The 18839-nt window shown below is 38.5% G+C and overlaps 1 long non-coding RNA gene, 1 other non-coding gene and 1 pseudogene across 2 annotated transcripts; all 3 read right to left on the bottom strand.

Annotated features, from left to right (window-relative positions):
- Positions 1 to 1576: 1576 nt before the first annotated feature.
- LOC109125681 (putative F-box/kelch-repeat protein At3g22730 pseudogene) lies at positions 1577 to 2764 on the bottom strand (annotated as a pseudogene).
- A 5338-nt stretch (positions 2765 to 8102) lies between these two features.
- On the bottom strand, positions 8103 to 8209 carry LOC147949732 (small nucleolar RNA R71). Its single transcript, XR_015565269.1, has one exon. It is a non-coding gene; the product is annotated as a small nucleolar RNA R71 (small nucleolar RNA).
- Positions 8210 to 16975: 8766 nt separating this feature from the next.
- On the bottom strand, positions 16976 to 18839 carry LOC147949733 (uncharacterized). The gene is made up of 2 exons (XR_015560554.1): positions 17994 to 18839; positions 16976 to 17905 (listed from the first exon to the last, which is right to left on the bottom strand). It is a non-coding gene; the product is annotated as an uncharacterized LOC147949733 (long non-coding RNA).

Consider the following 18839-nt stretch of genomic DNA (forward strand, 5'->3'; position numbering starts at 1 on the left):
TCTCACCGAAGTTAGAGATAAATCCTAAACTTCCCACGAGTGAGGCCATTCAAAGAAAAATGTGATTAATAGTCTTAACCGCAAAGTCGCATCTTTTAACCAAGATATTTACATTGGGTACCTCGGTGTTTCTATTTACTTTTATAGATAGTTTTTACTTACTAAAAATATTTACTTTATATTTATTGTTAAATTTTATTTTATTTTAATACCTCTAAACCCGCACATCGGGCGGGTCCTAATCTAGTTTTGTAGGTAGCACAAGATTAGTTGTTTTCCTGTACCGGGACTAGAGGTGTCAAACGGGCCAGCCCGTGTCCATCTGGGCTGTGCGCAGTGGGCAATTTCTACTTTTTGGACCGCAACGGATCGGCCCGCTAAGCCCGCAGACATAAAAGTTATGTGCAGGCCCGTCCCGCTAAGCCCAGCGGATTAGCGGGCTGGCCCTCAGGCCTAAATAATATATTAAAAAAGAAAATAAAATTAATAAAAAGTATATTAAATAAAGTAAAAATAATAATTAATAATTTAAAAAAACAATTTTAAATAAAATCAATGTTTATATTAATTTTTATAGATGTTTTATTTTTTTTACATTAAATTATTTGTGTTACCACATACTTTTAAAAGATATATAATTAAAATTATATAAAAATAGTTATGTATCTATATTAAATATTTATTTTTATTTAATATTTGAAGACCGCGGGCCGACCTGCTAACCCGCGAACCAACCCGTCAACCCGCGGGTATAACCCGCTAAAACCCGCAATCCGTTTGGGCTAGGCCTGCAAGACCCGCTTTTTAACGGGCCGGCTTAATCTTTAGTGTCTATACCCGCTCCGCTGAGTTACTATTTGGGCTTGGCCCGCGGGCATTAAACCCGCTTGACACCTCTAACTGGGACAAACCTAGAGTATCTCTTGCAACCAGTTTTTGGTTGGATCCACTTGGTTTCCAAACTATGAGTCTATTGTCCTTTGCAAATGCATATCAATAACCGTGGTAGCGGAATACTTCGGCTGTATCGCGAGTTCTTCTAAATTTAAATGAGAATCCTTAAGGGAAAATGGACCTTTTAATATTATAGATGGAGCAGCAGCAAGGTTGAGATTGACGCTTATTGTACATCAGAGTTCAGAGCTTAAGCGATCTTAGAAATCATCAATGCCAATTGGAAATTTAATGGATAAACACATTTTAGATCTTGTCGGCACTGATATATTTTGCTTGGTTATAGCGGATACATGGCCTTGTTTCGCAAGCAAACGATAAAAATTATGATTTTTTCGTCAATAGTTTTGCAATTCTTTAGCGACTTAATTCAATAGTTGTGTCATTGAACCGCTCGCTCTGGTTTGTATTTGGATCACCATTTGATGGAGATAAAGAGCACTCCCCGACAGTACCATTGTGAGCTCATTTCCCTGCATTACTGATTCAGTATCGTGAATTGTAAATAGTTTGTCACTTTTAAAATCAGAGCTCCTCAGGTTAAAACATCATCATCCGATCAAATATATATCTTTTTGATTAAAAGCAAGCTAACATAAAAAGAAGAAAGGAATCGTAGAAGTACCAAAAATTATTCATTAAATTAAACAACATTGTCTTTGAAATCACTTGCATATTTTTTTTTAACTGACAAGTTTTATTCTTATAGTTGGATTTGAACCAAACTTGGAACATAATTGAAAATAAATGGAATCCACCACTCCGACATGTTTGTAGCGACATAAGGGATTTCTGTATAAGATTCTTCGTCCTCTCCAATAATGTAAACCTTGTTTGTGCCGGTATCCAAAATTCTAACACAACTCAAGGCCACTTTCTTCTCCTCGACAACTGAAAATCTGAAGATATATGGAAACCACGCATCGTGGGTGGGTAAATTCACTGTAAACGATTTGCTCCACTCCAAAACACCTTTAATATCAGTATCAATTTTATTGGTAACCCACATCGTTAATGTACAAACACTCTTACTTAACACTGAGAGTTTTTTTCTCTTCAACAACTGATAGAGCAATCTGACCAACAACCAGAGGAAGGCACATAGGTTTAAATCTCTCTGCTGTAAAGTCACAACATAGTAAGAATTCATCATTGCCTTTTGTATCATAAGCAAGCCAGTAACTATTTCCCTTCAGTGAGACGCCAATATGTGGTAGCAGGGAGCAGTCGAGAGCGACAATATTATCAAGCACCCTCCATGAATCAGAGTTAAAATCATATATTACAGACCCATTAAGTTCGTGTGGTATGTCATGGTGACGTTTCCAAAACATCAGCATTTTGTAGTTATGGCCGGATTTCGTTTTTTCGTATCCTAGAGCAAACGTAGAGCTGCACTCATAACTGGTTTTAGGTGGGATCCACCTGGTTTCGCCCAAACAAGGGTTCCAAACCACATGTCTATTATCTTTGGTGATGCATAGCAATAAACCTTGGCAATGAACAACTAAATCTATGTCGCCTCTTCTAAACTAGAATGAGAATCCTTTAGGCCAAGACCACCCTTAAACTCTAGAGATGGAGGAGCAATTTTGAGATTAAGGCTCATTGAAAAAACCCTATACTCCTTCAACATGACAAGCATAGACTCCTTTGGTGCTTTACTAAAGTGTTTCTCAGTAAATTTTTGGTCTTTGAATAAAGCGTTCCATAGTTTGCAAGTAGATCTTAATCGTTTTAAAAATGTGGCTGGAACCCTAGAAAGTATTTCCTCTACCATATCTAAAGGAAGAATTACGGACATCATCATCATTTTTTTCTCCCAAGAAATAAGACAGCTACTTGTCTTATATAAAGAACAATTCCTCCTCCAAGTAGTATTTTTCATTTTTCCTTTGTGGATTCACTTTTAGAATATTTTAACTTTTTTATAAGCATAGATAATAGATAATAAAGAATTAGAATATTTTAACTTTTTCATAATCATAGATAATAAAGATAATCATAGATATATTCAGATAATAAAGAATTAGAATATTTTAACTTTTTCATAATCATAGATAATAAAGATAATCATAGATATTTTAACTTTTTCATAATCACTTCAATTGTCATAATCATAGAATATTTTAACTTTTTCATTATTAAAAAAAATTAGGAAAATACATATTTTAGATAAAATCAGAGTTAAAATCACAGATTTCATTCCTATTTGAGATAAAGATAGTTTATTAATTATAGATAGTTTTCTTTAAAAAAATCTCATCAAATATAATCAAATATATGTCAAGGTTTATTAATTTATAACAGAATCATACAATATTCATTATTTTATTTTTTTTAAAAGGAAAATAAATATTTTTGGAATGGTAGTTAGAAAAAAAATATTATAAAAATTAAATATTTCTTTATCACCAATACAGTTATTTAATATTTAAAGTATATATTTTGTTGTTCATTATTAAGTAAGACTATTTTAGTAAATTTACATGTTAAAAATAAATTTTATAAATTACAAATTAAAAGAAACATAGTATTTCCCAAAACTCATATTCTTTATTATATTAAAATATAATTATTTTGAATATTTTTTCAAAATTAAACAATCATTTACTTCAATTGTCATTGAAGATACGTGTCAAAATTGTTTACTTACAATTAGCAAGAGTAATTATGGAACTAAAAAAATTCAAATCAAATCATTTGTGTAAAGGAATATTAATAAAACAGCTACAAAATATTCCATGCTATAATCAACATTTTTTTCCAAAATTTATGATATAATAATAATTATTATTATTGTTATATTTGTTTTTAAATGTTATTTTGTTTGAGACAAAATTTATTTTTAATATTGCAATCGTTTGGTAAATCTACATATAATTTTTTTTAATAATAATTATTTTATAATATAATAGAATTTATTTGTTTGATGTATATTACTTTTTTATATTGTTTGTTTGTTGTATTTTCATTATTATTTTTGAAATAATTTAAAGTAGTAATTATTATATTCTAATTGTGAGCAAATAAAATTTATTTAATTTATCAACCACATAAATTTAATTTTACCAACCAACATAGATTAAGTAATATATCTTTGATTTTAAAAATTCCAATCACAACATATGCAGCAAAAGATTTGCATATTTATTTATCAAATGTATTATATGATAATTCAAAACAATTTGTAAATGAAATAAAAGGAAGATGATAGGAAAATCATAATTTAAAATCTTAACAAAACCTTCCAAATATAGTTCTTAAAATAATATTTGGATACTTAGATACAAAAATTTTACTTTTTAAAATTCTGATTGGTTTATAATTTTTTAAATATTAGCAACTTGCGTCCATAATTAATAAGAGAGAGAATATTTTTTGGAAATTAATAATTATTTAAAATGTCTTAATAGTCTAATATTAAAATTATTTTTTATCCTTACTGAAAAATTAAATATTTGTCTTAAGACCAATACATGACAATGTAATTTTTAACACTTTATAAAAATTGATTTATATTTGTACTTCTCAACTAATATAGTAGGATGATAAAGTAAGAAAAAGATATATCATATCATATCATATCATATCTTACTATTATATTTATCGAATAGACCTCTTACGAATACAATAATATACTTAATTTTGTACTAGCTTCCAAATCTAAAAACTTGACATTAGAAAAAAAAAATAGAACTCATGAGTAATATTTTAGAAAAAAACTGTTATTAAATTTACCAAATTGTGAGTTATAATGGATATGACAAATTGTGTCTTGTAGTCTTGTTATTTCTAGGACAATGTATGTTTGGAATCTTACAAAATAATATTACAAGTTATAATTATAATGATTTAAATAGTGTGAAAAGCTAAGTAATTGATATTTGTAGCAGTTAAACTCATTATAACCCACTTATTGTATATATGCATCCATTTGAAGATTGGCCCAAAAATTACACTATTATTAATGAATAGATAAAAAGATAGAATTCAAAGTGGTTCGATAAAGAGAGAAATAAACTTGAATTACTAAGACCATAATAAGGTTTACTTGCATGGCGTTTAATCCCAATTTCCTTTATGGGATTAAAAGTAATATGTATTAATTATTCAAAATCGATAAGTGATACATCATTAAAGACAAAATTACTAAAAAATAGTTTAACAATAATATTATATGAATTAATTATTTTAGACTGTATAATAAATATAAAATAATTTTAGGAAAATCAAATGTTAATCAAAATAAACACCATGTTTTTGTTTTGATATTTATCATGTTTTATATGACTTAATAAACCGAGGAATATCCAAAGCCATAATAGACATAATAGAAAATTAAATCTTTACGAGAAAATGTTATTGCGCAATACCTATGGTCTAGGTTTATATTAACATCTGGATGGTTAAGGACATCATGTCCATCTCCTGACCAAGTAAATTCGACAGATATTAAAATGATTAGTTCAAATCTGAAAAATGTTACTTTTTAAGATATAATAATATTTTCTATATTTTGGAATGTTTCCCTAGTTTGGTCTAAGTTGTGACTAGTCTAGTCAAGTCTAGTTTGATGGACCTTGATATGTCTATATTTTGTCTCTGCATAGCATGTATTTTTCATGCATTTAGCTAGGATAACTAGTCGTTTTGCATCAATTTCTAGCCTTTTTGTACACTTTACATATTTAGGTAGTTCTTGCATCATCCTTGCATACATTGTGCATTTCGGAGTATTTCAGGAATCTAGTAGGCGTCAGGAACACATCGTCCGAGACACCATTCGAGTTGTTGTTCGTGTCGTCGTTCAAGCCAACGTTATATTCCTCTCTCGAGCCGACCGTCGTTCTGTCAAGAATCCTCTTCTCGACCCTTGTACAGCTCGACCCGTTCGTCAGCTGATACCAGCCCACTCGATCCGTTCGAGTCCACGTCCTTCGAGTCGACCCAACACTCGAGTCCACGTCCTTCGAGTCGACCCAACACCACTCGAGCCACCCGTTTGAGCCAACACCATCACCCACTCTCGAGTCACCACTCGAGCCATCACTCGAGCCACCGGTCGAGAGATTCAGCTTTTGACGTCTTCATCAAAGTTGTAGAGAATTGAGTCATCTTTCTATTGCCATTTATGTCAAGCCAATTGGAGGTTTGGTTCAAGAGTTATCACCGTTTTAGTGGATACATATACACCCATCTCGAGTCTCATCACCTCCACTCGACCCAGCTCGAGTCGCATCACCTCCACTCGACCCAGCTCGAGTCGCATCACTTCCACTCGAACTACCTCAAGTCGTATGACCTCGACTCGATCTGTTCCACTCGACCGCACCCCAGGGAGAGACGACACGCAACTCGACCGCACATGTTTGGTTTCACACGCTTTAGGAGATTCCCGAACCGACGCTCTATCTTGTCGTTTTAAGTTTTAGGGTTTTCCATGCTGGACTACTATAAATACGTTTTGTTAAGTCTTGGCTGGACATCTTATCACATCTTTTTATCTCATTTTCGTTTTGTTCTGAAGGTTCTACCTAGCCACCTAAAACGTTTTGAGACTTTGTATCCAGATATCTTTTAATCTGTTTAGTTTTTGCATTGGATTTCTTCTGCAAAGTTCTTCATCTCATTCTTGTCTATCTTATTATGCTTTGTTCAATGTTTTCTGGATTTGTGTCTTTGCTGATGATTTCCGGATCTGAATAGTGATAGAGTTCTTGGGGATGGGATAGATTAGGTGGAGGATCTTAGGATATAGAGTGTTTAATCTTTGATTTTTATGATTCCTTTCTGGACTAGTGTTAGAAATGCTAGTTTCTCTCTGATCAATTGGAACTAGGTTCGAGACATTTCCACACCCAAAAGGTGTTTGATGAAATGTCTAACCAACTAGTGCCAGAGACTTACGTTCCTAGCCTAAGAGATTAGTTGTCTAGGATGTTTGTTGACATGAATGAACTTGTTTCTCATGCCTGCTCAACCATGTTTCTCTAGCGAGAGCTGGGTATGGAAGTGGTTGAGTCTGAGTAGTTTTTGCCAAGAGATTGGATTAGCTAAGTTGTGATGTTCGTTGTTTAGGGATAGATCGCTTGTGGCATGTTAAACACTTTGTAGAATAGGATACTCCACCTACATCAATTACTCTCATCCTTAGGACTTCTTTCTTTATGGTTTTTATTACATCCTGAAACTGTTTCTGATCTTGCTATCTAATTCTTGCTTAGACTCGTTTTCTGTTTTCATTCATTTTCGCTTCCTGTCATACATTCTCGTTTCTAGTCCTGTAGTTCATTTCCGTTTTGCATTTTCATCACTCTAGGTTGTTAGATAAAAATACTCTCTTTGAATTGGCTTGACTTGTGAAATCTTGATTGCATCTCAATTGTTAGTAAAGTTTCTCAAATGGATTGACACCTTAAGTATTACAACTGCATAAGGTTAATTGAACCTGCTAGGACACACAAAAATCCTAGTATCAATTTGGCGCCGTTGCCATTTGGGATTATCTTTGCGACACTTAAGATTTCAAGTTTTGCAAGATCAAGTTATGTTACACTTGTCATTCTGAGTACTAACTCGTTTTGGTTGTCTGCTTGTTTGTTTTGCATCTCAGAAACCTGTTGATTGCAACCTTGCATGCACACCAGATCAAGAGGACATCAGAATCTCCTTCCTGCTATTGAAGACATCAATCGGTTACAAAGACCAAGACACGCTCGTCCTCTCACCGATCATCCCGCACCGGTCACTATGGAACAACCGAATGGACCAAATCCGAGAGCGCGAAACATTGGTGTTGGGGATGCACCGAACACTCATACTCAACATGATAGAATCGTCCCTCCCGTCGTGCAGAACAACAACTTCGAGATCAAAAGTGGTCTTATCTGCATGATCCAAGGAAACAAGTTTCACGGTTTGCCTTTGGAGGATCCACTCGACCACTTGGATGAATTCGACCGGCTGTGCAGTCTCACCAAAATCAACGGAGTGAGTGAGGATAGTTTCAAGTTGCGACTCTTCCCATTCTCCCTGGGAGATAAAGCTCATCAATGGGAAAAAACCTCCCCAAGGGATCCATCAACACTTGGGATGACTGCAAGAAGGCATTTTTGGCAAAGTTCTTCTCCAATGCTAGAACTGCACGTCTCAGGAGTGACATCTCTGGTTTTACTCAGAAGAGCTCAGAATCATTCTGTGAAGCCTGGGAGCGTTTCCAGGGTTACCAGAGCCAGTGTCCTCACCATGGGTTCAGCAACGAGTCACTGCTGAGCACTCTATATCGTGGGGTGCTTCCAAAAATCCGCATGCTGCTTGACACTGCCTCTAACGGAAATTTCATGAACAAAGAAGTTGATGAAGGATGACAACTAGTTGAGAATCTCGCCCAGTCTGACGACAACTATAATGAAGATTATGACCGCACAGTTAGAGGTGATGCCAGTTCTGAGGAGAAGTACAAGAAAGACCTCAAGAACGTCAATGAGAAGTTAGACCGCATCTTGCTAAGTCAGCAGCGGAGCGTCCACTTCGTATCTGAGGATGACCCTTTCCAAGTTCCAGATGGGGAGGGTGAGCAGTCTGAAGAGATCAACTATGTCCTGAATCATGGCGGATACAACAAAGGTTACAACCAATACAAGGCAAACCCAAATTTGTCTTACCGAAGTAACAACGTTGCTAATCCAAAAGATCAGGTGTACCCCCCACAACAACCACAACAAGGTTAGCAAAAACCATTTATTCCTTACAATCAGGGATTCACACCTAAGACACAATTCCAACATGGTTATCCGGCTCCCTCAGGACCCCCACCAGGATTCCCATCTCCATCGATTTGACCTACAAAAGCTCCTGACCAAGAAATGAAGCAAATGATGCAACAACTTCTTCAGGGTCAAGCTAGCGGTTCTATGGATACTGCTACGAAGTTTGCCGACCTTAGTCAGAGGATGGAATGTTCATACAATGATCTGAACGTCAAATTTGAAGTTCTGAATTTGAAGATCAGGTATATGGAAGGCCAATCCTCTTCTACTTCTGCACCAATGCTTGGCCAATTCCCAGGGAAAGCTGTTCAAAACCCCAAGGAGTTCGACAATGCCATTACGCTGAGAAGTGGGAAAACATTGCCTCCCAGACAAGGAGTACCAGACGTCACTGAGGACAGTGAGGAATTAGATGGGGAGGATTTTATTCAAGATGAAGTTCAGACCAAGGATCCAGTCGAAGCAGTCAAATATCCAATCGAGCGAGTGAAGCAGTCCGAACCTGAACCAGTTAAGGAACATGTTGTTTCTGATGACAAACCTGCGAGGTTCATCCCTCCACCATACAAGCGTCCTCTATCATTCCCAGTGAGGTTCAAGAAGCAACTTACTGAGAAATACAAAGCTCTGTTCGAACAACAAGTCAAGGAGATTGAGTTGAGGATGTCATTGCTGGATGCATTCGCACTTGTTCCTCACTACCAGAAATTCTTCAAGGACTTGGTAATGGAGAGGTCAAAAGAAGTTCAAGGCACGGTGGTACTGAGTCTCGAATGCAGTGCAATCATTCAGAAGAAGATTGTACCTAAGAAGCTCAAGGATCCTGGATCATTCACTCTTCCTTGCTCCCTCGGACCTATGTCTTTTGATAGATGCCTTTGCGATCTTGGCGCTTCAGTTAATCTGATGCCACTCTCTGTCGCTACGAGGTTGGGTATCACAAGGTTCAAGGGTTGTGATATCTCTCTCATCCTTGCAGATAGATCAGTGAGACTTCCAAATGGTATTTTAGAATACTTACCCGTCAGGATCAGAGACGTGGAAGTGCACACCGACTTTGTAGTTTTGGAGATGGATGAAGAACCAAAAGATCCTCTAATCTTAGGAAGACCGTTCTTGGCGACCGTTGGAGCCATCATTGATGTCAAAAATGACAAGATTGATCTTAATCTGGGCGACGAGTTTATTCTGAAGTTTGACATCAAGGATACTTTGAAGAAGCCAACAATAGGAGGACACGTCTTCTACATCGAAGAGATGGATAAGTTGGCTGATGAATTGTTGGAGGAATTAGCTGAGGAGGATCATCTCAAGACTGCTTTGACCAAGGGTGGAGAAGAAGGTTTCCTGCATGAGGATACCACTTGTTACAAGAATCTGCTAGACTCCCACAAAGAAACGGATGGACCAGAGGAATTCGAGCAGCTATTTGACGCAGAGGAGGTATGTGCAGTTGAGACAGAGAGTTCAGAACGTGATACCTCTGACTCGACCAACGTTAAGACCCGACTCGAGACACCGACATCCCGCTCGATCGAGTCGCACCCCTCCCACACGACCGCGATCATTCCAGACTCTCATGCTGATGACTGGTCGGAACTAAAAGCTCCAAAGGTAGAACTCAAAACTCTCCCTTCCGGACTCAGGTACGTTTTTCTGGGAACCAATTCTACTTATCCTGTCATTCTTGGTTGAGTGATGATGAATTGGGGTTGCTAGTAATTGAGCTTAACAAATATAGAAAACTATAGGTTATTCCTTAGATGATATCAAGGGAATCTCACCTAGTCTTTACACACATAGGATCAATCTTGAAAATGAGTCTTATGCTAGCATAGAACCCCAAAGGAGATTGAATCCTAACCTGAAGGAAGTAGTAAAGACAAAAATCTTAAAACTGCTTCATTCTGGAGTTATCTATCCTAAGAAGGGAGGCATAATTGTGATCAAAAACGAAAAAAATGAGTTAATCTCAACTAGAACCATCACAGGACATAGGATGTTCATTGATTATATGAAGTTAAATGTTGTATCTAGGAAGGATCATTTTCCTCTGCTTTTCATTGATCAAATGTTGGAAAGATTAGCTAGTCATCTCAACTACTGTTTCCTTGATGGGTATAGTGGGTTCTTCCAAATCCCTATCCACCCAAATGATTAGAAAAAGACAACCTTCACTGGTCCTTATGACACTTTCGACTATAGACGCATGCCATTTGGTTCGTGCAATGCTCCTCACACCTTTCAACGGTGCATGACATCAATTTTTTCGGATCTGATTGAGGAGTCAGTGGAATTGTTTATACGGTTCCACTTTCTGCTCCTGTTTGTTGAATCTGTGCAGGGTATTGACACGATGTGAGGAGACAAACCTGGTGCTGAACTGGGAGAAGTGCCACTTCATGGTTGAAGAAGGGATCGTTTTGGGATACAAGATCTCTGAGAAAGGAATTGAGGTTGACAAAGCTAAGATTGAGGTCATGGTTCAGCTTCAACCGCCCAAGACAGTAAAGGACATCAGAAGTTTTCTGGGACATGCTAGGTTTTACAGAAGATTCATCAAGGACTTCTCAAAAATTGCAAGACCACTAACAAGGTTTCTTTGCAAGGAGGTTGAGTTCGAATTCGATGCAGCATGTCTGGAAGCCTTCAGCAAAATCAAGGAGGCGTTGGTTTCAGCACCCATAGTACAAGCTCCAAATTGGGATCACCCTTTTGTGATCATGTGTGATGCTTCAGACTTCGCAGTTGGAGCAGTTCTGGGACAGCGAATTGACAAGAAGCTTCATGTCATCTACTACGCCAGTTGCACCTTGGACGAGACTCAAGGAAGGTACACTACCATAGAGAAGGAACTCCTAGCAGTTGTGTTTGCATTCGAAAAATTCAGGAGTTATCTTGTGGGTTCGAAGGTCATAGTGTATACTAATCATGCTGCTCTAAGGCACATCTACTCGAAAAAGGATACCAAACCAAGACTGTTGAGATGGATTCTACTTCTTCAGGAGTTTGACATGGAGATTGTTGACAAGAAAGGCATAGAAAATGGAGTTGCGGACCATCTGTCAAGAATGATGATTGAAGATGCTGTCCCTATAGATGATTCAATGCCTGAGAAACAACTTCTGCTCGCCCAAGTTTGTGAGCAGATGCATGACACAGAGCTTGACAACCTCAGGATCAGATTCATGGCTATCACATCTGAGACTGCACCATGGTATGCAGATGTCGTGAATTACAAGGTCTGTGGAGAAGTTCCTGATGACATGGATCCCTAAAGGAAGAAGAAGTTTTTCAGAGAGGTCAACCACTACTTCTGAGATGAACCCTATCTGTACAAGAGAGGTTCTGACGGTCTGTTCAGGAGATGCATAGCAGAAGGGGAAGTAAAAGGAGTGCTTGAGCACTGTCACGACTCTACCTATGGAGGTCACTTCGCCACTTTCAAGAGTGCTTAGAAGGTTCTTCAAGCAGGTCTCTGGTGGCCAACATTGTTCAAAGACGCTCACAGTTTCATCACCAAGTGTGATGCCTGTCAGAGGATGGGCAACATCACAAGGAGGAACGAGATGCCACAGAATCCGATCCTTGAAGTGGAAATATTTGACGTTTGGGGGATAGACTTCATGGGACCTTTCAACCCTCCATCTAATGGTAATGTCTATATTCTAGTGGCAGTCAGTTACGTTTCTAAGTGGGTGAAGCCATTGCCAGTCCTACCAACGATCACAAGGTTGTTCTGAAGTTGTTCAAAAGTATAATCTTTCCAAGGTATGGGATACCCAGAGCAGTGATCAGTGATGGTGGAACTCACTTCGTCAACAAGGTGTTCGAGAGTATGCTGAGAAAGTATGGTGGCATGCACAAGGTGTCGACTGCGTATCACCCTCAGAATAGCGGTCATGTTGAGGTTTCGAACAAACAAATCAAGAGTATTCTGTCAAGGATTGTTGGAGTTTCAAAGAAAGATTGGTTTGTCAAGTTGGACGAGACTCTCTGGATATATAGAACAGCATTCAAAACACCAATAGGACGAACACCATTTCAGTAAAGCATGTCATCTCCCTGTGGAGGTTGAGTACAAGGCGCTTTGGGCTATCAAGTTGTTGAACTTGGATATTGACACAGCTCAAGCTAAGAGAACTCTTGACATCCATGAATTGGAAGAAATAAGACTTGATGCTTATGAGAGTTCCAAGATTTACAAGGAAAGGACAAAGAATTTTTATGACAACATTGTTGTCAAGGAGCTCAAGGCTGGAGATCAGGTTTTGCTGTTCAATTCCAGACTTAAGTTATTTTCTGGAAAGCTTAAGTGTAGGTGGTCTAGACCTTTTACAGTCAAAGATGTTCTGCCATTTGGAGCCACCACTCTTATGAACAAGGATGGCAGTGAATTTACTGTAAATGGCCAAAGACTAAAAAATATTTAGCTGATGAAGTCCAGCCAGAGGTGTCTTCTGTGCTCCTCTATGAACCCCCAAAAGCCTAAAAAGCTGCAAAGTCAAGCTAGGGACTTTAAACAAGCTCACTTGGAAGGAAGTCCCAAAGGTATCACTGTACATATTCTTTTGGATCTTTGTGTTTTTAATTTTTTATTTTGGTTTTCCAGTGTTCAGGAATCTACAGAAGGGAGTATAGGCAACAAAGAAATAAAAAGTCAAAAGATTACATCCAGCTCACTCGACCAGGAAGCTTAACACACACGGAACTCGACTCGACCGTCAACTCATCTCACCCGTGACTTGTGCACTCGACCACCATCTTCACTTGTCATTCTAGTCTATCATCTCCTACTCGATCGGCGAGATCAACGCAAGTCTCACTTCCGTCTCTACCGTTCACTACCACTCGAGCCGGCACCATGCGACTCGACCCATCCGGCGATCCCAGCTCGTAACATGACTTGACCGACGCCACTCAATCCTCAGTTCCAAATTATCCTGCTCGAGTCAACTCTACTCACTCGACCAGTCTAACTCGAGTCAACCATCTTCCACTCGACCGACAAGCTCAACACACATCCCGTCATCGCTGCTGTTTGTCACCCACGACCAGTTCTGACTTGATCCTTCTGAAGCTTTAGTCGCAGTTCCGGAGAACAAACACGCATCTGTCATCCTTCGACTCAACCCTCATTGTTACACCACACGAGCTGGATCATCCACCTCGCTCGAGTCGACATGCGTACACTCGACTCACATCGACCTGCTCTCCACACGACCTGCACGAACATCCACTCGCGTATCATCACGGCGTTGCGACTCGACCAGACCATCTAACCCAAGTCGATGACATGCAGTGCGAGGAGTAGCCGATCACTTATCAGAACACGCAAGCGGTTGTGCAGCAAATCGACCAACCAGCTAAGACCACTCCCGCGGATCCCGAACACGGTGAAGGGCAGAGCAAGTATCACGCACCAACTCCTTGGGCGAGCTCCGACTTCTTCTTTTACTACTGAGGTACTCCTATCTTTCCTTTGTATATATCATTTCATTCATGCATTGTTTTTGTTGTGATTCTCAAATCCTTCTGCAAATTTTTCTTACACAAGAGACTGTGTAATTTAAGTTTGGGGAGGGTTTGAGATGATGTATATGATGTTGTTTTTTGTTATTCTTATTTCAAATTTTTGCATCATATCATTTTTGAGTCTGCATTCATCTATTTGCATAGAAAAACTAAAAAAATTTGAAATTTTTTGAAAACAATCTCCACAAAAACAGAGTGTTCATGTAGTTTAAACTTGCACATTAGGATTGACTCTAGTGTTATTCATATAAGGTTGTTGCATTTAGCATAGGGGTTAATGATGGTTGTAACCTTGTAAGCATGTTGGATTCAATAGGATAGGATCAAGACCCTTGTTATTAGTTATTTGATGCATGTTGATTGACCTTGAAAATGTAAGATTGAAGCATGTTTTGAATTGACATCACTCCCTATCTATCTGAACCTAATCCTGACTTGCAATTATTTTGTTATGCATTGAAGTTAAACTCATGGATACCATACACATACTTGGATTGTCTTTCACACTTTTACCACCCTTTTCAATCCAAGTAGCTGATTCCCATCTTTGGAACAGTTTTCCGCACCCTTAACCAACCATTCTTTCAAGCCAATTGTATTCTTGAGTGTCAGGCCTTTTCCGAGTTGAGCTTGTTAGAAAGTGTTAGGTTCTAACCGACAAGAGTAGGATCTTGTGTAGTTCTAGTTTGCGTTATCCAGACTAGTAAGACTAGGTGAGAACTCGATTTTGGGGATTGGGTATGGATTTTTGCAGAAAATTAAAGGGTAGAAAGTCTTAAGGAGAGGGATGTGTTTTCAAAGTTTCCAAGTCTAGTAAAGGATTTGGGTTGAGCAAAGTAAAAAGATTTTTTGGTTCTGGGCATAAAATAAAAAGATTAGAAAAAGAAAAGAAAGTGAAAATACTTAAGATGTTTAGAGTCTTTAGAACAAAAGAGAAAGAACCATACTGATAATAAAGATTTCTCAATCCGCTAGAATGAAAAGAAGTGAACTCCCCCTAAGACTAAGTGTAAAAAGTTTGAGATGATGTTTCTAATAAAGGGTAGAGATAGGACCAACATCTGGGTTAGAATGTTAGGATTGAGTTTCCTTGGGGACCTTGGGTAGACAGGGCACTGCTCTTGTATGTATCAGTTGGTTTCAACCTTTAGCCTTCTTTTGAGCTCAAGTCCTTTTCGTGAGAGAACCTTATTCTGTATTGACAAAACAACTTGAGAAGGAGACCATCTTCGTATTTGACTTTTTACCCTAGCCAAATGAGTTCAATGACATTGCATAGCTTGATTCATGGTTCTCTGTTAATAAATGTTAAAGGGGTGATTGATAGGATTGCATGTGTAGATTAAACAAATAAAATTCCTTCACCATGCATCATAGAACTAAAAATAAGGACCTTGATTCTAACTACTTTATTCAGCATGTTTTAGGTTCTGAGACCCCATCTTCACACCTCTTCTCCATACGTTGTTCTTGATCGTTTGCTTGAGAGCAAGCAAAGAATAAGTTTGGGGGAGTTGATATGTCTATATTTTGTCTCTACTTAGCATGTATTTTCTATGCATTTAGCTAGGATAACTAGTCGTTTTGCATCAATTTCTAGCATTTTTTGTACACTATGCATATTTAGGTAGTTCTTGCATCATCCTTGCATACATTGTGAATTTCGGAGTATTTCAGGTATCTAGTAGGCGTCAGGAACACATCGTCCGAGACGCCGTTCGAGTCGCTTTTCATGTCGTCATTCAAGCCAACGTTATATTCCTCTCTCGAGCTGACCGTCGTTCTGTCAAGACTCCTCTTCTCGACCCTTGTACAGCTTGACCCTTGTACAGCTCGACCCGTTCATCAGCTGAGACCAGCCCACTTGATCCATTTGAGTCCACGTCCTTTGAGTCGACCTAACACCATTCGAGTCCACGTCCTTCGAGTCGACCCAACACCACTAGAGCCACCCGTTCGAGCCAACACCATCACTCACTTTCGAGTCACCACTCGAGCCACCGGTCCAAAGATTCAACTTTTTACGTGTTCATAAAAGTTGTATAGAATTGAGTCATCTTTCCAATGCCGTTTATTTCAACCCAATCGGAGGTGTGGTTCAAGAGTTATCACCGTTTTAGTGGATACATATACATCCAGCTCGAGTCGCATCACCTCCACTCGACCCAGCTCGAGTCGCATCACCTCCACTCGACCTACCTCGAGTTGTATGACCTCGACTGGATCTGTTCCACTCGAACGCACCCCAGAGAGAGATGACACGCGACTCGACCACACATGTTTGGTTTCACACGCTTCAGGAGATTCCCGAACCGACACTCTATCTTTTCGTTTTAAGTTTTAGGGTTTCCATGTTGGACTACTATAAATACGTTTTGTTAAGTCTTGGCTGGATATCTTATCACATCTTTTATCTCATTTTCGTTTTGTTCTTAAGGTTCTACCTAGCCACCTAAAACGTTTTGAGACTTTGTATCCAGATATCTTTTAATCCGTTTAGTTTTTGCATTGGATTTCTTCTACAAAGTTCTTCATCTCATTCTTGTCTATCTTATTATGCTTTGTTCAATGTTTTCTGGATATTTGTCTTTGGTGATGATTTCCGGATCTGAGTAGTGCTAGAGTTCTTGGGGATGTGATAGACTAGGTGGAGGATCTTAGGATGTAGAGTGTTTAATCTTTGATTTTTATGATTCCCTTATGGACTAGTGTTAGAAATGCTAGTTTCTCTCTGATCAATTGGAACTAGTGTAACACCCGTACCGTCGCAAAAGACGGAACAACATGTAATCCATTCGGTCTGGCCGAAAAAGTTTCTTTCTTTAAAATTCACCAACGAACAGACTTCAAACTGCAACAGTTGAACTTACTAACCTGGGAAAAAGGGAGATAAGGGGGTGAGTAAACAAGTTTACTCAGTGAGGAGATCAAACTCTGCCCACTGGACAAACAGTAATCACGTTCCAAATATAATCAACGATCATTACTTAGCATTGATTTAGAATGTCTATTAATCAAACAAACAAGCAAACATCTTATTTATCCTCAATAACTTTCATCTTATTTTATGCATTTTTGTGTCGACTACCACATTCAAACATTTCTGTTTCTTTACATTACTTAAGAAGTTTTATTTTATTTATAGGTTTGGCCATTAACACTTTTTCTAGCTCCCAAACCCCCTTTCTTAGAAGACCACGACCAATAGCTCGATTCTTCCCTGCTCGTCAGCGGTTTATGACCTGCAATGGACCCGTCGGTCTATTACAGTCCAACATCCTCAAGTATCTTTCTCTTTCTCATTCTCATTCTCATTTATGTTCATAATTATATTTATAATATAATATATAAGTTAATTCATAACATCAGATTATGTAGCTAATGTGCCTAACATATATCATGTTACTAACAGCCTATTTTACCATGCACACAAATCAACATAAACACTTTCAATCAACAAACAATTCTTGAGTTTATACTTAGCAACTATCGAAGAGTACATAAGGAAAGAGGTTACTGTTATCCGCAAATACCATCCTCATCTTAGCCTCAACATGTTGGAGACTTCCACCTTGGTTCTCCATCAACCAAAATATATAAACATGCCTCAAGAATACTCCAATAGAACTTCAGCTCAATCCAACCTCGTTTTCCAAACCAAACAATGCAACTTGTTACAATTAACTCTATGCAAACCCGTCTCTAAAACAAGCAATTAAATCAAGAACTAACCGTTGGAAACGCAATCCCACCGCTCATTAACTAGCTAGTAGTATCATACAACTCTGTACCAAATTTCATGACGATCCGACAAGTGTCTGCACCTCAGTCGATGCCTTGAAGAAGCCAACACGAAACTGTTTCTAGGGTTCTAGATATGACAAGATCAACAGTTACTTGATCAGGAAGAAACGTCCATAACTTCTCGAATATGTCCTAGATTCAAGCTCTTTCAGCGGCTATACATTCTTGACAGCGTGACCTTTCGAGAGACATCTTATTTGTGAGCTAATTACATCGGATCCGCCAGGAGTCAGCCTCGAAATCTGGGACTCGGATCTGCCCCTTTTGCTTGTTTGTCTTCCTCATTCTTTCTTGTCCTTCTTTTCTCCACTCGTGGTCACCCCGGCGTTGAGTCACCTGACCCATCAATGGTTTACACCCCTTCCGCCCAACTCCTTCTCTCTCTTCCCCTCACACCACCATCAAAAAGCTCCGCTTCGGTTTTCCTTCCACGCAGCCAGTCCCACCACCGAGGCTCAACCTCGTCTCTTCCTTCATGAGTATGCGACGGCTAAATGCCAAGAAGGTTCCCTTGCTCCGGCTTGCTCTATCTCCTCATCACAGATCCGAAGTCACCAATGCACACAACAAACAACGACACCGCAACTCTACGAGTAACCACAACACGACGACAACATCTCCATCTCTCTTTTCACACCAACGAAATCTGGCAACTTCCTGCTTCCTTTGATAGCTTCAACGTCCACTAGGTTTTGGTGTGTGCTCCCGACTCCTTTAGCGGCGCCCCCGTGAGAAGGAGATACATATGCTTATATGTATATGTCCACAACAAAA

This window comes from Camelina sativa, chromosome 1 (assembly GCF_030686135.1).
Source record: "Camelina sativa cultivar CO46 ecotype springtype chromosome 1, ASM3068613v1".
Taxonomy (NCBI): Eukaryota; Viridiplantae; Streptophyta; class Magnoliopsida; order Brassicales; family Brassicaceae; genus Camelina; species Camelina sativa.